This window comes from Sus scrofa, chromosome 6, assembly GCF_054392235.1.
Source record: "Sus scrofa isolate SSC_HxYL_T2T_F1_AM1 chromosome 6, Sscrofa_HxYL_maternal_Yorkshire_Landrace_v2.0, whole genome shotgun sequence".
Classification (NCBI taxonomy): domain Eukaryota; kingdom Metazoa; phylum Chordata; class Mammalia; order Artiodactyla; family Suidae; genus Sus; species Sus scrofa.
Genome location: NC_139388.1, coordinates 34,208,246 through 34,231,276, shown reverse-complemented (window position 1 = coordinate 34,231,276; position 23,031 = coordinate 34,208,246). Strand labels below are relative to the sequence as shown.

At 41.4% G+C, this 23,031-nt stretch overlaps 1 protein-coding gene and 1 long non-coding RNA gene across 9 annotated transcripts in view; both read right to left on the bottom strand.

The window, feature by feature from the left end:
* The window catches only part of TOX3 (TOX high mobility group box family member 3), a 117,232-nt gene that overhangs the window by 55,121 nt on the left and 39,080 nt on the right, over window positions 1-23,031 (bottom strand). For 2 of the 8 annotated variants that reach the window (XM_084960294.1, XM_084960296.1), the window contains 2 exons: window positions 8,552-8,617; window positions 6,331-7,633 (listed from right to left, as the gene is read on the bottom strand). The exons of 4 other annotated variants lie outside the window; for them this stretch is intronic. The gene's annotated coding sequence lies outside the window, so the exon portion shown is untranslated. Of the gene's footprint in view, window positions 1-6,330; window positions 8,618-23,031 lie in introns of those variants that run through there. 2 more of the 8 variants (XM_084960295.1, XM_084960293.1) reach the window with 2 other exon arrangements.
* On the bottom strand, window positions 217-6,987 carry LOC146402296 (uncharacterized). Its single transcript, XR_014805907.1, has 2 exons — window positions 3,317-6,987; window positions 217-1,239 (listed from the first exon to the last, which is right to left on the bottom strand). It is a non-coding gene; the product is annotated as an uncharacterized LOC146402296 (long non-coding RNA).

Below are 23,031 nucleotides of genomic sequence, written 5' to 3'. Positions count from 1 at the left end.
CAGGTGTTATCAGATATGACAAGAAAAATGAAAGACCATATCTTTGCTTCTGATTTGCAGAATGATGAAAAGCGTCTTTATTTTTTTTTTCTCAAGAGTGGACTCTTTCAACTCCCAATTTTGTTTTCATGAGAGGCGCAGTGTAGATCAGACAATCCAACTTAAAAAAAAAAGTTCACCCCAGCTTTCGTTCTGAGAACAGTCAGATCAAAAGAATTTTTCTGAAGGCAAAACAGGTGGGTTTTTCCCCTTTATACTTACAAGTGAAACAAACATGTACTTTGTACTTTCACTGAACACAGAACAAGTGGACAGAAGTGAGCTTCCCTCTGCTTCGTTAATACTCACACCTGCAAAGGGCTCCTTTCCTGCAAAAGGCAGAGGCATCTGAAACGAGTCACTTATAATTGCGGCAAAGGGAACAGGATCTCCATACAGGATTCCAGACAAAGTGTGCAGAATAATGTTTAAGGGAGATATAAATGTAAGGTAATGTTAAGAAATATTTAACCTTGGAAAAATACACACACACGTGTACACACATTCATGCGCCCAGCCTCTTCCCCTCAGAAACCAGCTCTTTGGAAAGTGCGAGCTACAATCTTTATTTAAGTTCGACATATCCCTAAATTGGACTATGACATAAAAACAGTAATGATGAGTTCTCAGGAGAGGTTAAAAAAATAAAAGCACAAATAAACTACAGAGTGATGAGAAGCCGTAAAGTGCATTTCATGCCAAATATCATCTGAAGATAATTACTTAACTGTAACAAGAGAGACAATCATATATAAATATTTGATCACCCTAAATATTTTCGTTTGTCTTTCCCAACCTCTTTTTCTCAAAAGATTTCCTCAATTCTTTATATTCATCCCATTCCATCTCAATCTTCTTAAAAACTGTTTTGTTTAACATGGAAACAACCTAAATGTCCATCGACAAAGGAAGGGATAAAGAAGATGCGGTGCATATTATACAAGGGAATACTTCTCAGCCACAAAAAGAATGAAATAACGCCATTTACAGCAACATGGATGCAACTAGAGATTATCATACTAAGTGAAGTCAGTCAGATAGAGAAAGAAAAGTACCATATGGAATCTAAAATACAGCACAAATGAACCTATTTACAAAACAGAAACAGGAGTTCCCATCGTGGCTCAGCAGTTAACGAATCCGACTAGGAACCATGAGGTTGCAGGTTCGATCCCTGGCCTTGCTCAGTGGGTTAAGGATCTGGCGTTGCCATGAGCTGTGCTGGAGGTCACAGATGTGGCTCAGATCCCACATTGCTGTGACTGTGGTGTAGGCTGGCAGCTATACCTCTATTTGACCTCTAGCCTGGGAACCTCCATATGCTGCAGGTGCGGCCCTAAAAAGACAAACAAACAAACACACAGAAAAAAACAAGCAAAACAGAAAGAGACTCACAGACATGAAGAACAGACCTGTGGTTTCCAAGGGGGAGGCAGGAGAGAGAGGAGGGATGGGCTTGGAGTTTGGCGTTAGTAGATGCAAACTATTACCTTTAGAATGGATAAGCATTCTGGTCCTGCTGTACAGCACAGGGAACTATATCCAGTCTCTTGGGGTAGACCATGATGGAAGATGATATAAGAAAGGGAATGTATGTATGTGTGTGTGTGTGTGTGTGTGTGTGTGTGTGTGTGTGTGAGACTGGGTCGCTCTGCTGCACAGCAGAAACTGGCACAACATCGTAAATCAACTCGACATTAATAATAAAAATTTAAAAAACAAAACTGTCATGTTTAGAGACCATGCCTTCTCATCCAAATATCCAGCACCTTTGCCTCTATCTCTTGAAAGCCCACCTCTCTTACAAAGTCTTCCCCTTTATTTGGAAGAAAGATGGGAACTTGTTCCCAAAGTCCTAGCCACTTAAGCCCACGATCATCCAGATGGCTCTTCAGTCACGGCCCCACTCCCTAGATTCAATGTCAATACTTCAGATGCTTTTTCAGTGTTTATAACTCTCCCTGTGGGCACCCACTCTTTAAACTTTTATCCTCACCAATACGGAAAAGCTCAAATTGTCTATTTTAGGAGAGCTGATATTTTCCGACCAATAATCCAAAACTCCCCTATAACCCGCCCACCCACAATTTTGAGAATAATTTTATAATCCCTTCTTCCACCTCCCTAAAGAATCCTTTAATACTAGCAAACAGATCTGCTTGTCATGTGTGGTGGCTCCAGCTAATTATTTTCTAAAAGTCAGCGCCTCTCTCCATGGCCTGGAATTAGTGGCTGTTTCTAAACTTCTTTCCGCCAGGCCATGCAGCGGACTCTAACCAGTGTTCCCACCACTTGCAGAAAAAAGGGTGTCACTGTGGGGTCAAAGCAGTTGAGAAATAGGTGTGGCTTCTCCACCTTCTCCTCTCCCTTCTATCCCACCTGGTTGCTGGCACCTAGAAGAAGATGGCCAAGCCTCCACCAGTCCAGCTTCCCCAGCAACCTCGAACTGTACAGGTGAACAAGAACTACATGTCTATTTCACGGACCTCCCTAAACATTTGTTGTCTGTGTGTTACAGCCATTAGGCTAGTCTGACCGGATCACCATCTCCTACTTGCTCCTTTCTACTTAAAACCCTTGAGGCCATCGCAAGGGGGGTACCTGACTTAGATCATTCAGTGTGTCGGTCCTGTTCTTCAAATCTCTGATCAAATCCATCTCTCTCATCAAAATTTGCACCAAAAATCATCCTCTTGGAGTTCCCGTTGTGACTCATCGGTAACAAACCCAACTAGTATCCATAAGGACGTGGGTTCAATCCCTGGTACCTCAATCAGTGGGTTAAGGAACCAGTGTTGGCATGAGTTGCGGTGTAGGTTGAAGATGAGGCTCAGATCCTACGTTGCTATGGCTGTGGGGTAGACCAGCAGCTGCAGCTCCGATTGGACCCCTATCCTGGGAACTTCCATATGCTGTGGGTGCGGCCCTAAAAGGAAAACAAAAAACAAAAAAAAAAATCATCCTCTCAACACTCATGCACTGTTTCTACTACCCTCATTTGCATCTGGTCACGTGACTCTTCCAACCCCTCTGTCAAGAAATATTTCTTCAGCACGTCAGATGCAAAGTGACTTGTCAACCTGATTATATCACACAGGAGGGGAGAGAGAGTTAAGTTTTTTTCTTTTTAGGGCCACACCTGCAGCACATGGAAGTTCCCAGGCTAGGGGTCCAATCGGAGCTGCAGGCCTAAGCCACAGCCACAGCAACGCCGGATCCGAGCTGCGTCTCTGATCTATACACCGCAGCTCTGGGCAACGCCAGATCCTTGACTCACTGAGCAAAGGCCAGGCATGGAACGCAACGGGAACTCCGAGAGAGGCCGTTGTTTTAGTTTCCTTGCTTTCCTGTGTCAAACTTGCATCACACACCAACGGATGGAAGAGTTTGTGACGAATGGCCAACAGAGGGTTAGCAATGAGTGCTCGAATGACGACACTCTTCGTAGATCTTCCATGAAGAAGTTTTTGTCCTAAAAATGGGATTACTGCCTGCTGTGGTGGAAGAGGGCATGGGTTTGCAGTCCACATCCTGTGGCTTTAAATCCCACCCACCAGCTGGGGTTAGGTAAGCTCTTCAGAAGTTCCTTAAATCCGCGAAGCTCCCGTCTCCTTGTCTAGAGGACAGAGATCATACTGACCCAGATTTGCAGGACTGCTGACCATCAGCTGATCCAAGATGTGAAGAAACCCCTTGTACCTTTTTTTTTTCACCGTGCAAATATGGATTTTATTTTGTCAGTTGTATCTGAGCACTTTTTTCCCAACTCTTTTACCTTGAAGACATCATCATATGGCCTTCAAAGAAGTCAGGCCTTCAAGACATACTTTCAGAAACAGCGATCTTCCTACCTCCTCGAAATACAATGACTTCCCCTGGTGCCTGATTTTGTCCTCAAAACACATTTCTTCAGAAGATACAGAGAGTCGTGTGGCCTTCCTAATAACGGTCAAATCATTATCAAGTACTTTGCTAGTGAAAGGAAAACGAGGACGAACCACTCTGGATCGACTTTCCCAAATCTCACTAGGTCTAGAACGTCTCACCGATAGACCACACTCACAGCAACATTTACTGGCATTTTGGTGCAATTCGCATGGATCATAACCCTCGGAGGGAAGCTAGTCGTCTCCTCTGGTTGCAGATGCAGAAGCTGATTCTCAGAGAAGTTGAGCTTCCTGTTCCAAAGTCACACAGTGCGTGCAGGTGTGGTGGACACAGGATTTGAAGCCTGGCTGTCTGATGCCAGATGGTGCCCTCTTAATGACCACCAGTGTGGATCCACACCCCTGCCCTTCCAGAGCACAGCTGGCACTTTCATAATCTCAGAATTCTCAGGGCAAGGCACTCGATCTGGAAATCTCCTCCAAAACTCCTCCAGAAATTCTCCAAATGACCATGGAGGGAGGGTGAAAAATGACCTATTTCAGGAGAGTGAAACTCGAGGCTTACCTTTTCTTCCAGTTATTCTCACTAGAATTTTGGTCTGAGAAACTTTGAAAACACCCTCCGGCCGGTCATCAGAAATGATCAAATATTATCACTATGAACCACAGGCCGGTGAAAAGAGGCAGTGTATCCAGGTTTACTAAACGCTGTTCACAAAAGAGTATCGAATTCTACCCATGAGTTTCTCTCATTCTTTTCTCACTAAAGACTTAAAAGCCTACACAAAATAGTAACTGGGAGCTTAAAAAAAAAAAAGAAAAAAGAAAAGAAAACTTGTAAAATACCATATAATCAAGATTGTTTAAATGTATAAAACTGTCAAGTAGATTATCCTTTATGCAATTCAAATGAGCCTTTGGGAGACAGAATTAACGGAGGGCAAACAAGAGCTTAACTTTAAAAGACAAAGAGTTGGCTTATATCAAGTTGACACTTCCAGATAAGACACTGCATTATACCAGGTTATACTCACAATAATAATTTTTGATTGGCATATCATTTGCCACTAACTACTGCTTGGCTTCCACGGAGTGCACGCAACACACTATAAACTGTTATGAAAGATGTCTTTGTATTGTTCAATATTTACAGGGCGCTTTATTTTATAAATGCTCGAATTGGCATAAGCAAAAAAAAAAAAGGACTTAAAGAAAAGGCATTTCAGATCGAAATGATCCCCTTTGCCTTACAAAAGAAGTACTTTCTAAAGACAGGTGACAATTCTGTTCAGAAATTTTCACACCAAGGCTAAGTAAATGTTCGGCGGTAAAAACAGAATTGCTTTGTTCAGCTGCACAAATAGATTTCTGCATCGCCTCTATTTGCGTATTCCTGAATATCCTCTTTCAGATCCCACTTTTATGGGGAGCAAAATCAATTTTCTTTTGGACAAAAAAAAGTGAGATCTGGTCTAATGATTTTAATCTTTTAAATAAACATGAACTGAACTTGGAGCACAAGCTTTTCCCTTAAGAAAAGATCTTTGTTGTCCAGAAAGATCTCTTTCAACCTATGCAGTTAGTGCCAGCGACAATCTAACCTGGGGGGGGGCAGAAAATACGTATTTATACCTATGTTCTTCTAAAAGAAATAGCAGATGTTAAAACACACACAACACACCCCAAGGAACGTGCAATCAAATTATCCTGCCCCAAATGTAGACTGATGTTAAGTTTAATTTTTGAAGCAAATGAGGTTCCCCAATTCAATTTTAAACCAACAGCAAATGAGAAACAGAAAACTACAACATAAAACTTTTACTGCTACTTTGCTAAAAAAGCACACTCATGTTTACGAAACAGAGTCTCCGTCAGCCTCCGAAGGGGAATTATTCTGAAATTCGGCCATACTTCAGGATCCTCGCAAACACCAGCCCCGTGTAGCTTTTCCAGGCCTGCTTCAGTCCTGCTAATAGTTATTGTTTGTACAACTGTAACTAAGTACATTACCAACCAGTTGTTCAATCTATATAAATTTAAGAAACACACATTGCCAAGGAGTGACTCATATATCAGTCTATTATATGCTACAGGGCTGACTGTTTTAAACAAATCACTCTGCCTACAGCTGAAGAATAGAAGCTATATACAGAGCAGAGGTTATTGTCTAATTTAAATCTTGGCTCGCTTCCCAGGGCTGTACAAGATTCCAATTTGTGGAAATGTTGCTCTTTGCTACTGCCAGAAAGGCTGCAGAAAATGGTATTGGGAGCCTTCCAGAAATATGTCTGCAAAATGCCAATCAACAAGTCACTAAAGATTAACAGGATGACTGTACCAAATTAATTTAAATTATAGAAACATATGGCTAGGATGTTTGCTTTGCACTTAAGACAACACCTACCTCACAAAGAGCTAGGTTTGTTCCACGGCAGAAAATAATATTCCCAATGTTCAGATTCCTGCTAAATGTGAGTATCGGCTAATAAATCGGGAGCTCGATGTCCTGGCGGAGCCGATCTTTGCGAACATTTAGGGTCTTATCTTTAATATATTCCAGACATATGGGAAAAGACTTTTTGTCACAAGGTATTTTTCTCCCCCAAAGATAGAAAGGGAAAAGAAAAAAAAAATCAACATTATTCAGAGACTGAAAACAATTTGCTCTATAATGTGAAGAAAATTCTGGCTTTATTGAGATTCACCGTAGAACTCACAGGCTGATGCCATCTCCTGCACATTATTCCCAATTCTAAAATATGATCTTGGGCCAAGAATTTAATATATAGCCCAGAGAAATTCACCAATTATATGACCAAATCATGAAAATCAAAAGACAACACAATTTATACCCCGCCAGCTGCTCTCAATATATATTATCCTCATGCCGCTTCTCCCTTATTTTCCTGGGAATCTCTAATATACACAATCATGTCATCAACCAAAGGGGGAGGAATCCATGGCACTTCAAGCCGTAGTTATACATTAGTGTTCGCTGTATTTCAACTGAAAAGGAAGGGAACTGTTTTATGTTTCTCTCCACTGCTTTTCTATTATTGCCTAGCTAATGGAAATACATCAAACAAATGTTCTACAAGAGCAATAAATATTAAAGTTGACCTATCCATCTGGGAGAAATGAGAACAATACTGCTCACTTTTAGCCCAAATATGACACTGATAAATGAAGCGATGAGATTCCATCACACTTGCAACAACCTGGGCTGGGAGCCCCCACGTGATCCTGGTACCAGCAATTTTCTCCATTCATCTTCATTAGGCAGTCACTTGACCTGCCTCCCAACATCCCTGTCAAATCAGAACCTTGGGGCGGGGGGGGGGGGGCTTGTAGTCCTTCCTAACAAGGTAGCCTAAGTGTGTTCTTCAAGTTGGTTTTTTTCTTAAGCCAGAAGAAGGCCTGGATGCGCATGAAAGAAGGTGCAAGCGATTCTTCTGGAAGCAGAGACATCAAATGCTACTCGTGATTAAAAGGGAGACCGTGGTCTAAGCTGGTCCCCGCAGCCTCCCGCTCGCCAGCTCGCCAGCCAGAGCATCACCCGGGTGGCAGGGAAGGCTTCCGAGTATGCGGACGAGACTCCCTGAGCCATAAAAAGACAATTCTGTATTCAAATGAAGGATATACGCCGGGCCTTATCACAGATGTAGAAATGCTTTCCATTTCCTTCCTCAATCACAGTTGCAAGTGAGCTGGAACAAGAAAGGAGGACATTCTTACCCTAACACAATGAGCGAGTTTCATCACATTAGCAGTTTTACATTACAGTCCATTATTTTCCATTTCAACGGCATAAGAAGAGAGGTGCTGATTTGATTATTCCGTAATAGTGAAAATGAATACCAATGCAATATAAAATTGCTATTATAACACAAAGCTACTAATATGATTCACAAGACCCCCTGGAAATTAGGTTTTATAACTCGGATCACAGGGGAAAAATTAGAAAGCCAGTAGGCAAGAAGGGAATTAGGTTCTCCCACACCAGTCGCAGCGATGCAGACAGCTGCTCCAAGGAAGCCAGGCAGCATTTACTCTGGAACGACATGCAACACCCCCATCTTTATGAATTATTTGAGAGGGATTCCTTTGTTTTTCTTCATGACATGTATTCCAAACACTCATAAAGTTAACTAAACCTATGTTCACATGTACTATTAATGTAAGGTTTTCCGATTAAAAGAAAAAAGGAGGGGAGTTCCCTGGTGGCTCAGTGGGTTAAGGATCTGGCTTGTCATTGCTGTCACTCAAGTTGTTGCTGTACTGAAGGTTCAATCCCCGGCCTGGGAACTTTAGCATCAGGCCCTGAGTGTAGCCACAAAAAAATCCATAAGATAACCCACCAGGACCTACTGTACAGCACAGGGAACTATACTCAATATTCTATAATAACCTGTAAGGGAAAAAAGAGTCTGAAAAACATATAACTGAAGTACTGTGCCATATGCCTGAAACTAACACACTGTAAAGCAACTGTACTTCAAAAAATCTTAGAAAAATTAAAAAAAATTTAAAACCATAAATAAGAGGATTCTAGAAAAAGTATGAAGAATCCCGAACTCCTGAATCAGATTTTAAGACAAGAGTGATTCTAAAAATCTGCAACATACCAAATGATGAAGTAAAATTGCCTGAAGAGTTGTGGTCCAAGGCCCTCTTTTATTCCTTTCCCCCACCTCAAATAAAAAGGATATAAAGTTGGTTGTGATGATTTATTTCTAAACCAATCTCCTCTCTAGCAGTCTGGAAGGATCCGAGACCCACCGCACACCTGGACTCGTGGTTCTAGTGAATTGAACATGTGCTTCCCCTACAGCTTCGAACATACCTGCCGGACAGGTAGAAGGGGAGCAGGGGAGCACTGAACATCAACTCCGGCATCACCCCAGGTACGAGGTAAGGATGCCAGGCCCTTCACAAGAGCTTTCCTAGTCAGTTCCCTATCAGTTTCTGAGAGCATGCAAGATGTCTGAGACAAGCAGAAAACCACGGCAAGCATCAACCTTCGGTTTAAACACCAGCATCACTGGCGTCAAACGGACAAGTGTGAATTTCTGCTTCTGGCTCCTTGTAAGCAGGGATACTTTAAGGTAGGACCAAAGTTTCCTGTCTGCAAAGAGAGGGCATTCTAGAACTGGAAAAGGGTTTGCTGGCCATGGTTTTCTTCTCTTAATGAAAGAGATTATGCTATTAAGAGATTTAAAAGAAACAACTCACATTTAGTTGGAAGTCACAGCCCATCAAATTTTACCTTGTATCTCCAGGCTATGCCCCTTCTGTTTTTTTCTGTTTTGTTTTGTTTTTGGTGGTGGTGTTTGTTTGTTTGTTTGTTTTTGTCTTTTTAGGGCCACACTGACTATATATGGAGGTTCCCAGGCTAGGGGTCGAATCGGAGCTGTAGCTGAAGGCCTACACCTGAGCCACAGCAATACCAGATCTGAGTCGAGTCTGCGACCTGCACCACAGCCCATGGCAACACAGATCCTTAACCCACTGAGCGAGGCCAGGGATCAAACCTGCATCCTCATGGATGCCAGTCAGATTTGTTTCTGCTGAGCCATGATGGGAACTCCCCTTCCCGTGTTTAAACATCTCAGTTATTAGAGGAGGTGGCACTATGACTGGAACAAATACCAAAGAGCAGGAGTTCCCACTGTGGCTCATCGGTAACAAAACCAACTAGTATCCATGAGGACACAGGTTGGATCCCTGGCCTTGCTCAGAGGGTCAAGGATCTGGCGTTGCCATGAGCTGTGGTGTCGGCTGAAGATACAGCTTGGACCCCACATTGCTGTGGCTGAGGTGTGGGCTGGCAGTTGCAGCTCTGATTCGACTACTAGCCTGAGAACTTCTGTATGCTGCAGATGCGGCCCTAAAGAGACAAAAAATAAATAAATTTTAGTTTCCATGCAAAGAGCATGGAACTAAAATATGTATATCCCACAAATATCAGCTTCTCAGCCTTGGCTGCAACTCCTGACCCAACCTTATAGTCAACAAACACCCTGCTACCTGACCAGTACTGGTACAGCCTCATCGGGATTTATGCATAGGAAGCTACGGCATCACACAGGATGTTCCACAAAGATCTCTGGGAAACACGAAGGTGCTGCCACATTTCTCAAGCGGGTACCACAGACACAGTTCCAAGAGTTGTGAAGGTGGAAATTTACACTCCTACTAGGCATCTGGAGCTGATCTCCAAAGCCTTCCAATAACCATCCCTGCATTTTGCTTTCTCGCCTCCCTGTTAGAATAACTCATATGCCAACATGTCTGAACAACCAGTTAGTACTTATTGCACACCTTCTGTATGCCAGGCACTATGCTAACCACTTCCCACTAATTATCTAATTTATCCTTCACAAAATCCTTTTGAGGTAAAAACTGTCAAATTTTTTTGTTTTTTGGACACCACCGATGATAAGATACAGTCCAACTACAGACATGTTAAAATGTAAAGAAATGTATGCCTTAGACAACAAAATATAATATTTTTATTATTTACCTTCCCCATTTATAGTTAGGGAGGCAATGTTCTGAGAGGCTAAGTAACTTGTCCACGATCACACAGCAAGAAAAACCTGGGCTCAAGCAAAGAATAGTCTGATTTTAACATTTAAAACTCTAAATAAGTAGTCTCCAATTTTTTTTTTTTAATGGCCGCACCTGTAGCATATGGAAGTTCCCAAGACAGGGACTGAATCTGAGCTGTGGCTGTGACACATCGGATCCTTTAACCCACTTGTGCTGGGCTGGGGATCGAACCTGAGCCTCTGTAGTGACCTGAGTCACTGTAGTTGGATTCTTAACCCACTGCACTAGTGGGAATTCGTCTAATTGTTTTTTCATTACACAACTCTACTAAAAATACCCTTGTAAATAATAATAGTTAACACTTCCATACTATTTACTGCGGTGCCAGGCACAGTTCAAAGCCCTTTCCACATGTTAATTCATCAATTTCTCATGACAACCTCTGAGACATACCACAACTGTATCCATCCCACAGAGGAATGAACTAAGGACCTTGACCAAGGCTACGTGGTGATGCAGACAAAGCAGCCTCCAGAATCCATACTCTTGAGCCACTGTACCATCTCCCTAAAAACACTGGCATCGCTGCCAAGATCTGCAGGTTAACTTAGTTATAATTTATATACATAATTACCACCATTCTATTAAGACTTATCAAAAATTGTAATAAGGGAGTTCCCATTGTGGCTCAGCAGTAATGGACCCAACTAGTATCCATGAGGATGCAGGTTTGATCCCTGGTCTTGCTCAGTGGGTTAAGGATCCGGTGTTGCCATGAGCTGTCATGTAGGTCAAGGATGTGGCTTGGATCCAGTGTTGTTGTGGCTGTGGTGTGGGCCGGCAGCTGCAGCTCTGGTTTGACCCCTAGCCTGGGAACTTCTATATGCTGTGGCTGTAGCCCTAAAAAGCAAAAAAAAAAAAAAAAAAAAAAAAAAAAAAAAGTAATAAAAAAGCATAAGAAACTTAGAGAAAATGACGGATATTTTCCTCTCCGATCCTAAGGTCATTCCCTGAGCTATGTGAGACCATACTGGGGAAACTCCTGCTAAACAAATTCCTTTGACAGCCCTCCTTTCCTAAAATGATCTATAAGAGACAACCATGCCACCAAGTAAGGCTCCCTCTGCCTTTCTTCCTGGGGTGGCACAGACTGCAATTACTTGAAGGAAGGAAGCAACAGAAAAAGGAAGGAAAATATCAGTTTCCTGTCATTTGAATGCCCACCAAACAAAATGTGGGCCTGTCAATAAATCTGCTGTCAATAGAGTGGCCACATCTTCCCAGGCGGCTTATCAAACACATGGTTTTCTGGGACACTGCCACTCCACTTTTTTTTCCTGAAAGTTCCTTCCAACTCTACAATAGAACAAACACTCAAGCATTTCCTGAGTGCCTACTGTTTGCCAGCCCATGTGCAGTAGCAGGAACACAAAAATAAAACCTGCAGCCCTCAAAAAACAGGAAGAAAATCTAACACGCCTAGAAAAAGCCACGCTCTTCCATGCTTCAAGTTTAAGTCTCATTTCTAAAATGTCTCCCCTTGTATTTTAGCCAGAAAGCCCGTTTCCAGCAAGAAAAGACCTAATAAATATGATGTGGGTCAAACCTGGAAGAAGAGATCTTCAAGAAAAGGAAACAATTTTCAGTTAAAATGTGAAAGTCTAGTCTCAACGAAAAGCACAGATTGAGAAAATATTTCAGTAGCAAAGAAGGAAAATTACCATTGATCCGGGTGGCCAGGTCTAAGGAAAAGCAGTAAGGTTTTTAAGAGAAATCTTTAGTAGTGAAGTTCAACCAAATAAATGAATTATGCTGTAGTCAAAATGAAGAATTCCAGAAAGATCTCGTAAATATAACTTTTAACAAAACTAAAACAGGGGAAGTATTTTACAATTATTACAAAAAACTTTTTGAGAGACCCACATAAGAATTTCATAATATCTTGATGAAGCCTGAACTCAGTTTCTGAGAATTTCAAAACATTATCAAACAATATTGCTTCTTGCTGTAAGGATAACATTGGCTTGTTCATATAATCCTAATATGAATAATCATAATAACAAGGCATTTTTGCATGTTACTTCAGCGATCAGTAAACTTTTTCTTAAAGGACTAGCTAGTAAAGATTTTAGGCTCTGTGAGCCCTCTGGTCTCTGCTGCAACTACACGGCTCTGCCTGATGCAGCATGAAAGCAGCCACAGAAGACACAGCTGTAACTGAGTGAGCATGGCTGTGTTCCAATAAAACTTTATTGACAAAAACAAGTGACAAGTCCACATGGGCCATAGTTCACCGACCTCTGGTTTAAATTATTATTTGCATCTACTTAATTTCTCTTAAGATGGGTGTTTAGTGGGATCTTCCCAGCATAAAAATTAGAAAATATAAAAATGCAGGAGTTCCCGTCATGGCACAGTGGTTAACAAATCCAACTGGGAACCATGAGGTTGCGGGTTCGGTCCCTGGCCTTGCTCAGTGGGTTAAGGATCTGGCGTTGCCGTGAGCTGTGGTGTGGGTTGCAGACGAGGCTCGTATCCCACGTGGCTGTGGCTCTGGCGTAGGCCGGTGGCTACAGCTCCAGTTGGACTCCTAGCCTGGGAACCTCCATATGCCGTGGGAGCGGCCCAAGAAAAGGGAAAAAGACCAAAAAAAAAAAAAAAAAGAAAGAAAGAAAGAAAATATAAAAATGCAGAATGAAGGAAAAGCCCTGGGCTAATAAGTCAAAACAGGGCTGGGCTCCGGTACCCCTGTGTGACTCAGGGCACGTGACTTACCATCTCAAGGTGTCAGCTTCCTGACCTGTGAAATGGAGATGATGACACTCCCAGCCTCATAGTGTTATTCCTTGTGAGGACCAGACAGCGAATACACATAGAGCTTATTGTTGCCAGTCACCCAATCATAACTGTCTTCCAGCGTATCTCTAATGATGCTAAAAACACCCAGTGCAATGCCCGCATACCTAGATACTCACAGGGAATGCCCGAGTAAGTGACCCAAATGAGAGAAGGGAGGGAGATGGCAAAATGCTACCTTAGTTTCCAAATTAAAGTGTTACCTAGGAGTTCCCTGGTGGCCTAGAGGTTAAGGACCAGTGATGTCACTGCTGTGGCTTGGGTTCAATCACTGGCATGGGAACTTCCGCATGCTGTGGGCACGGCCCCCCCCAAAAAAGTATAAGCTGGATCTTCCAATGTTTTACAAAAGAGAAAGGCAACAGAAAGTCATAGTTAATATTTAAACTGTATTGATAGATTTTCTGGAGAAAAATTCTATATATAATTTGTTTCTCTACAACTCCCAAAGAACAAGAAATAAAAAGTAAATGAAAAGAGCTGCTATTTTACAACATTACTTGAACCAAAGGACACATTTATGGGAACAACACACGTATTGTAAATTAACCAGTTTCAATACTGTAAAACAAGACTCTGAGAACAAAAGTGCAAGACAATTTACACATCACTCCAAAGCTTGCTTTACTGTGGTTTTTAAAGCCAGTAGTCATATGCTGGTATTTGTTCTGCAACAGAATCACCACTTTCATATTCACTACAGCATGAGATACTTAATAAATAATAGGTCTTGAAAATCCAGGGATTAACTAGTTTCTTTTAGCAAAACTGAACATCAGGGCAGCATATGCCAACCATTCCTAATTGGGCAACAATTTTTGTGGCTGGGAAATAACAAAAAGGCCCAGCATATTCTCTTAAGAAGCTCGGGTTCTAAGATGAAGAGAATGAGAAATGTCTGATGCACACAAGGCCACACACACACACACACACACACGCACGCACGCACGCACTGGTTGGTGAGCACAATCATGGTTATATTCTTTCTTGCTCACATGACAACACTGCAAAGCACAGGTGAGTGGCAAAGGATAGAGACTGTTCTACAGCTGGGATAAAGGAGGCTCTTAAAGACCTACTGGGATGGAAGGATTCGGCGGGAGAGACAGAAGGACCAGGCAAGGGACTCTACCCTGGGAAACGGAGAGTGGAGATGCAAGAAGCCCAACAGGACAGACATATTAAAAGGACAGAAACTTCCCCTCCCCCCTGATTTCAAACTATACTGCCAAAAAACAGACGCACAGATCAAGAGAATAGGATAAACAGCCTGGAAATAAACCCATGCATATATGGTCAATCAATTTACATAAACGAGCCAAGAACATACAATGGAGAAAGGAGAGTAAAAGGAGAGAAACTCTTGAAAGAAGCAAGATTATGGAGATCAGGTAAGGAGACCAATACGTGGCAAAGAAAATGCCCAACTAGGAGTCCCCAGATTTTACCTTTCCACCGCTCTCATTTTAGTCATCAGTGCAGTTAGGATGTAACGATTAATTTATGCCACCAATAGCTCTGATTTCATTAACCTCTCATTAGAAAAACAATAACTAGCTAATCTTTTTTTTTTTTTTTCAGAGGGATTACTTGTTTGCTTGATTCTTTAGCTGTGATAAGCTCTGAATGCCGGGGTCTCCAAACTAAGCATTAAACAGATTAATTGACAATTTGGAAGCAGAGGAATAATTACAGATTATGCGAGACAATGTAACTAGATTGGATTTCATGACGCTGATCACTGGATTTTGCCACAAAAATTACCAAGTGCTCTGGCGTCCAGAGAATGGCCTCATGGATAAGCCCCAAGTTCCTTCTGGAGCATGCAAAACAGTTGGCATCACAATCAACCAGCTATTAATTTTATATCACCATCAGAATTAGGAATCTCTAGGAGGATCTCAATTTTTATCTAAACCTATCTGAAACCTCAAGGATGAATTTTATGAACTTAGCCCTGAAGTGACCATCTGAGTCAAAATTACAATCATCATGGGAGAAGGGTCTCGATACTCAAGTCTAAGGCTATCTTATCTACCTCCAAGACTTTCAGGAGTGGTGCATTTAAAACCCTTCTCACACTAAAAACAATACACAAAGTGCCTCTTGGTCTCAAGTCTTAGCCCACACATGACCGGAACCCACAAAATGCTCAACTCCATTACTGACATGCCCAAAGGTCTAACTACCAAAAGACTTGAACAAATACAACAGATAAAGAGGTGCATTTTATCCAAACTGCTGGAAGCCAGGTCTAAGGTGAGGAAAGAGGAACCAACAAGAAGGCAAACAATGTCCTCTAGCTAAGAATTCAAAACACACACTTGCCAGGGCCTTCCTCTCAAGCCAATTCACTGCGTGATACATCAGATTGAAGAGTAGGCAGCTTAGAGTCCTTGGGAAAGGGCCACAGAGCACAACTCAAGGGTCCCACAGGTTCTTGGCCTTTCTTTTAAAGGTCACAGGGTCAGGGTAGCCGGTCCCCTGCCGGAAGTTATTCATCACAGCGTATGGGTCAGGTTCATAAAGGAAACAGAGGCCAAAGGCAAGGTGCAGGTAAGAGGACTTCTTTAGAGGGAGGAAGGCGATGGGAGTCATTGTGGCAGCCTCTAACCAGGAGAGACCACTCACCTGAATCATTTGAAAGAGTCAAAAATGATCATGAAATCACGATCAAATCACTTATTATTTTCCTCCTTAGAACTCCGACTTTCCTTAGAACGTCCCTCTATATCTGTGTCATCTAAGGAGCTACCATTTATAACGCAGCATTGTTTGGGTCAAATGCTCCAAGGAAGTCATCGTGCAGCCTAATGGATTTACGTAGCTGGAAACCATGATTACAGTCCCCCCGCAGAGATGTGAATTCAGCTCACACTGTCCGAAAGCTTTCCACAAAGTGATCATTGGCTCTCAAGGGGATGAGACCCACAGAGTTCACATTTAAGGCTAAAAGGCATGACGCCCCACTGTTTAACTGAGGTAAACAGATACATAAGACATGCCGAAAAATGTTTTCGAAGTTGCAGAATGAAGTTGACAGTTTCCCAGACAATTAATTTTACTCAAAGAATAGCGGGAGAGGAGTTCCCTTGTGGCCAAGTGGGTTAAGGATCAGGCATTGTCACTGCATTGGCTGAGGTCACTGCTGTGGTGTGGGTTTGATGCCTGGCCTGGAACTTCCTTCCATGCTACAGGCATGGCCAAAAAAAAAAAAAAAAAAAAAAAAAATGGGGGGAGAAAAGCATGGCTTTTGCATTATAGTAAACATGGAGAAACCATATAATTATGCAAAAAAAAAAAAAAAAAGACAGAAGAGACTCTGAAGTCATTGCTGGCAGCTAACTGATCTTGAAGAATGTGAGCTCTTTGGGGCTTCTGTGATAAAGTTTAGGATGATGATCCTTAAAGGAGTCATAAAGTCTTCATTTCAACATTTATGCTTCAATGTTTGCACATATTTCAGTAAGCCAAATAAGCCACAAGCAAGAAAAGACTTATTCAGGAAAACATTACGTCAAAAACGATTTCAAGGAAAATGATGTATATGATTATTTCCATATTAATAGAGCAAAGGAATGCCATAGATGACTCAAGATATTGGTTAATCCAGAACTGCTACTGAAGTCCAGAAGTTACACACCAAGGATTTCATTTACACATTAGATCATTTTTATCTATGATCTTAATTACATTTTGCTAGGGCTAACCATACCTTCTTGCTTTCTTTTTTGGCTAGTTATCTAGATTATACTATTTGAAAACAGTGACTCTCAATCATGGGAGGTGGCAGAAAAAAGCCCAGGAAGGAGCGAGGGCAAATTGGAGGACTCAACCCTATCACAACGAAGCTACGGAGGTTGCTTGGTTATAATGCTATAATATTGCATAATAACAATATTATGGATGAACTTCAGGTTTGTATCTGAACATGTTTTAATATCTGATCAAAAATGTGAGTGATTTTTTTTTTTTTGTCTTTTTGTTGCTGTTGTTGCTATTTCTTGGGCCGCTCCTGCGGCACATGGAGGTTCCCAGGCTAGGGGTCCAATCGGAGCTGTAGCCACCGGCCTACACCAGAGCCACAGCAACGCGGGATCCGAGCCGCGTCTGCAACCTACACCACAGCTCACGGCAATGCCGGATCATTAACCCACTGAGCAAGGGCAGGGACCGAACCCGCAACCTCATGGTTCCTAGTCGGATTCATTAACCACTGCGCCACGACGGGAACTCCAAAAATGTGAGTGATTTTTGACTAAGCACTGTAAGCAAAGAACTATGCCGTCATAGCAGAACTCCTCTAAGTTTTCCATTACAGAGGAAAAGTTTCAATTAATCATACCAATAACTGGAGACATGGATATGAAGGCTGATTGAGAGGCGACGTCTAACACAGATATATCTGGATGGGAGTATTTAGGAGCACAGCTCCTCTGGAGGAAGTTCAATATCACCTACTTAAGCACATACCCTACCCTAAAACCCATGAGTTTTGGTTTTGTTTTTTTTTTCATTTTTAAAAGTTTTATTGACGTGTATGTGATTTACAAGGTTGTGATCATCTCTGCTGTGCAACAAAGTGATTCCGTCATCCATGGACACACATCCATTCTCTTTCAGATTCTTTGCCCACATAGATGATCACAGAATATTGGATAGAGTCCTCTGTGCTATACAACAGGTCCCTGATGGCCAGTCATTCCATATACCACGGCGTGCATATGCCAACCCCAACCCCCTAGTCCATCCCTCCCACACCACCGCCCCCCGTCATCTCCTTTGGTAATCATAGGTTTGTTTTCAAAGTCTGTGCATGAGTTCTACTCCTAAGGAAACACATGAGAGAAACTCTCGCATGCTGCACTGGGTAAAGGTGCAAGATGTGTGCAGGAATACTGTTCATAAGAGCAAAATGTTGGTAATGAGTTCAAGTGTCCATCGATGGAAATGGTATAGCCATACCATGAAATAGTATACAGCAGTGACTATCTGAAAAGCACAGCCTCATGCATCAACTTAGATGAATATCACAAAAATAATACTGGGGAGGGGAATCAAGTCAGAAAGGAAAATGTACAGTATAACTCCATTCATTTAAGAGATTGTAAGTATGCAAAACTAAACACTATGTTGCTGAGAGATGACTAGATGTATGGTAAAACCATAAAGAAAAGCAAGGGAGTGAAAAAAGTGTAAAATTCAGGAAAGTGACTGCCTCTGGGGGTGGGGACGGAGGGAGTCACAATTGAGAAGGACACACAAGAGGCTTCAATATTATTGATTAACTTTGAATTAAGTTGGGTGTTGAGTATTGGGACAAGCAAGCTACTGTGTCAGTTGTCAAACAGCAGAGTTGTTGAAGGAGCTTGTCTTGCTGCCTTGGAAGGGGTGGGAGATGGTTCTGTGTGCAGTCTGGGACTTTCCATTTCTCTGTGAGACCAAATGAGGTTTTCCTCTGAAATTAAATCATGTTATTTGGCACACATCATGGAACCTCTTGGGATAGTGTGGGCAACCTAGTGAGGTCTAATTTGATTTGAAATCTAGGCTATGGTTGTGTTCTTGTATTTTGTCTGTGGTTTGATTTAAGGGTCAGCTTCCTTGACAGCTCTCCCTAGAGCATTCCAGGCCCTTGGAGGCTAGAAGGAGAGAAAACTTCCCTGAAGGTCTGGGGAAAGAAACCGTGGACCTAGATTGAACATGGACAACTCTTCTTCAGAGGGTCACACATTGTCTGGTTAAGCTCATTTCAATAGCAGACCTGTAGGGATTTGAGGTTAAAACACTATATGTGTATTAAGTGTTTGCTTCAGACCTAACACCCATAGATTATATATGTTTATCCAAATAGACCAAAGCCCTTTAACTTTGCCAGGAAAAGGAGAATAAGATATGTTCCTCAGGGGAAAAAAAAAGCTGGGCATTGGGTAAATAGGTGATAGCTTTATTGTTACTCTTTAAACATACTCATCAATTATATTCTTGTATATGAAATATATTTTGTGATTTAAATTCACAATATAGTGTGTATATATATATATATATATATATCAATTTAAGAAGCTTAACATGCAATAAAAGAGTGAATAAACACAAATCCCTAACAATACTAACAATCAAAAGATGATGGCTATTGATAAAGTAATTCAAAAAGAAGCATTAAAGTATTTCCAGAAACCCTGATTATGGCAATGTTCTTTCAACCCAAGTTAATAAAGTTGAGGAAAGTTCCATCTTTCCTATATAAACTGAAAATACGAATAAATGTTTACTTGGAATTATCTCTATAACTATGCTTGAAGCTAATGTTGCAAGTAAAGCTATTTATATAGCCTCATCATTGATTTGAATGCTTATCATGGCAGTTTTATTATAAAGAACATCTAATAGATTTCTTTCCCAGCTAAGGAAAAAAAAAAAAAATCCAGTGCTATAATAAGGTAGCGTACATTTGCGGGTAAAAATACTCTTTTTAGAGAACATAACATAATTAGTTTCTATTCCAAGTCTGTCAGTGTGCACTGTTAACCCCTGACAACTATACATGAACCTTTTAATTAGTATGTTATCTTTGGTGCAATTAATAACTTGTACCTCGTGTTATAGAGAAATTAAAGTTTTCCCACTAAAGCCAAATGCTTCGGTGTAGTTCTAAAAGCGTTTTGCCATTTAAATGAAATTTTAACATTCAGACCTCTTGCTCCCAAAACACATAAGCCATTTTTTTCCCAAAGCCAGACAGCTTTTTGCTATCAAAGTTCTTTCAAATATTTTACCTAAGACAGAGAATCTCATATTAAATTCAATTTCACACTTGCCAATCACACACACCCACTCACAATTCCTCTAAATGATGCAATGGGGCCGTGTGTGTGTGTGTGTGTGTGTGTGTGTACACACACAATGCTTAAATACATATAAACACACTGACTGCTGGGTATTGGTTCAAACACACTTTTAGCATACCATCTCATTATTGAATACAATCACTAATATTAGCAGTTCTACTAACATAATTAACATTTAAATATGAATTGGCAAGTCCAAGGTCTGAGATTCATGGCAGTAGTTAGTTCTCAAGCTGGTGCTATTATGGCCAGTCATATTTGCAAGATGAACCTAAAAGGATCCCAAGTCCCACCCCCACCCTCGGACCTCAGAGATATTTGCTGCTGATAATGGTGAGGAGGAGGCATCTAAGTGCAAAATCAGCCATGTTCCTCCATTCCCTTGACATTCACCCCCTCCCCTTAGATGCTTAAAAAAAAAAAAAAAAAAAAATCTGTTGCATTTCCAAGAGAAAGAACAAAGACATAAGCCTTGGTCAGAATGATGCCGCTTACAAGATAAAATGCAAGGTCCTTTTTCACGTGTCTTTCCCTTTTCTCTTATGACAAGCATGGATAATCTCAAAATATGTGTGTCAATAAAGTGATTACAATAAAGTGATGGACGAGACATTAAAGAAGAGAAAGGAATAAAAGTACATAATACTTAGGACAAAGGCCTTAAAATTCCGGAGTGGGTCTGTTGAGCAGAAATACAGATATAAAATTTTATATCAGGACAGATAAAAATGGATTTAGCAATGCTGGATTTAAACTGGAAATAGCTCCTTGAATTCGTCACCTTAACCTCTTTTCAGCTCTCACCCTAAAATGACCTAACAGGGGAGTCATTTCTTCTTTCCAGAGGCACCTGAACGGCAGAGCATCCAAATCTTCGATTCTAATACTAGTCTCTGCTCAGAGGAATCAGAGCTGCTTGGAGAATAGCTGATTCCATGTGTTGGGATAGGAAAAAAGAATTTCAAGATCAGGTGGGACTTGTTGTGGTTTTCAGAAAATAAAAGTGCTTTCAGGAATGCCTGGGGTGATGCTGAGAGGACCAAAGAGACAGTGTAAGAAGACTCCCACAGGTCATGCTGTGACCATCTGAGCATAAGCCTGAGAATCCGAATCATAATTAATTAGAATAAGCCCATCCCATAAAAAGCTCTGAGTTCAGGATACTAAAATAGAAAAGTTAATGTAAAGTATACCCCAAAGAAAGATCTCCGTCATGCAAAAGAAGAGGCAGTCTATGAAGATGTTCTAAAATCAAGTTTAACAGGTGGCAAAGTGTTCACAGATTTGGATGTTCTGTTTCCCCTCCTATGCATGTGCTTCCTTATAAAGTACAGATCTCCATGATTTCATCCTGTGTGTTTGTGGAAAGAATGAATACAAAAATTCTGAGGAACCCAAAGAGTTCCAGAGAAGTAAGAACTATTCCAAGAAAACATGAAGAATTCCAGCAAGAGTCGGAAGAGTGAGCCTTAAGGTCTCAAGAAGTTAGAGAACTACTAGCTCACTCTCCAATGACCCTAACCTTGAGTGCACTTATTTAAAAAAAAAAAAAAAAAACTGTTTGGTGTACAATTGTGTTTGACTTTACAATTTCAAAGAATGCTTAAAGCAAGCAAGATGGCTAATGCCTAACTGGATCAATTCAGGACTCTTGAGGGAGGCAGCAGAGCACAGTGGAGAAGAGAACTTGAAATCAGAGAGTCCAGGTTCAAGGACAATTTTGCCTATTTCCCAGTTTTTAAAATGTTAATACCCATCAGACCTCCCTCCAGAATAAATACATAGATCAAACATGAGGGAATGTATGCAAAGGGACAAGCCCCATGTCTTGTGTTTAATTCTATTTGGTGATTCATCTTTAAGATAGTTTCACCATAAAAAGAGTAAGATATTTTTATTACTATATCCCAGAAGTCAGGACACATTCTGGAAAAGACACGTAAGTATGGGCTCCCATTGATTTTCCTCTTTCTTTTTTTTTGGCCACGCCCAGGGCATGCAGAAGTTCCCAGGCCAGGAATCAAACCCGTGCCACAGCTGGGACCTAAGCCACAGCTCTGACAGTGCCAACCCTTAACCTGCTGAGCTACCAGGGAACTCCTCCTATTGATTTTCTTTCTTGTTTTTTTTTTTTTTTTTTTTTTTTGGTTTTTTTTTGTGTGTGTCTTTTTGTCTTTTCAGGGCCACACCAACGGCATATGGAGGTTCCCAGGCTAGGGGTCTTATCAGAGCTATAGATGCCGGCTTACACCACAGCCACAGCAACACCAGATCCAAGCCGAGTCTGCGACCTACACCACAGCTCATGGCAACGCCGGATCCTTAACAAACGCAGGATCCTTAACCCACTGAGCGAGGCCCAGGGATCAAACCCGCAACCTCATAGTTCCTAGTCGGATTTGTTTCCACTGTGCCATGACAGCAACTCTGGTATTGATTTTCTTTCAATTGAATTGAAGAAATAAAACTTTGCCTCAGAAATGGTTGCCAAAGTGCCAGGAAGGTTTTTGAAGGAAAAACTATAAAGCTCCCTCAAAAAGGATTCCAACCCCAAAGGTTCTTTAATCCAGAACTTTACTCCTGGGCTAGTCCAGCCAACGAGAGCCTCTGTTTTCTACTTACCCAGAGTATAGTTATGCTCGATGTGTCCATTTATGCAACAAAGGCCATACTTATCATCACGTGCCAGGTACTACCCTGCCTGCTTCAGATGCAGGTAGCCACAGGAGACCACAAGAGTCCTGCCTCCGACAAGGGGAGGACAGATAAAAGCAGATGACAATCCATAGAAATTTCAGATGAAGAAAACAAAATAAGATTATGGGACTTAAACTCTTTTTGAGAAG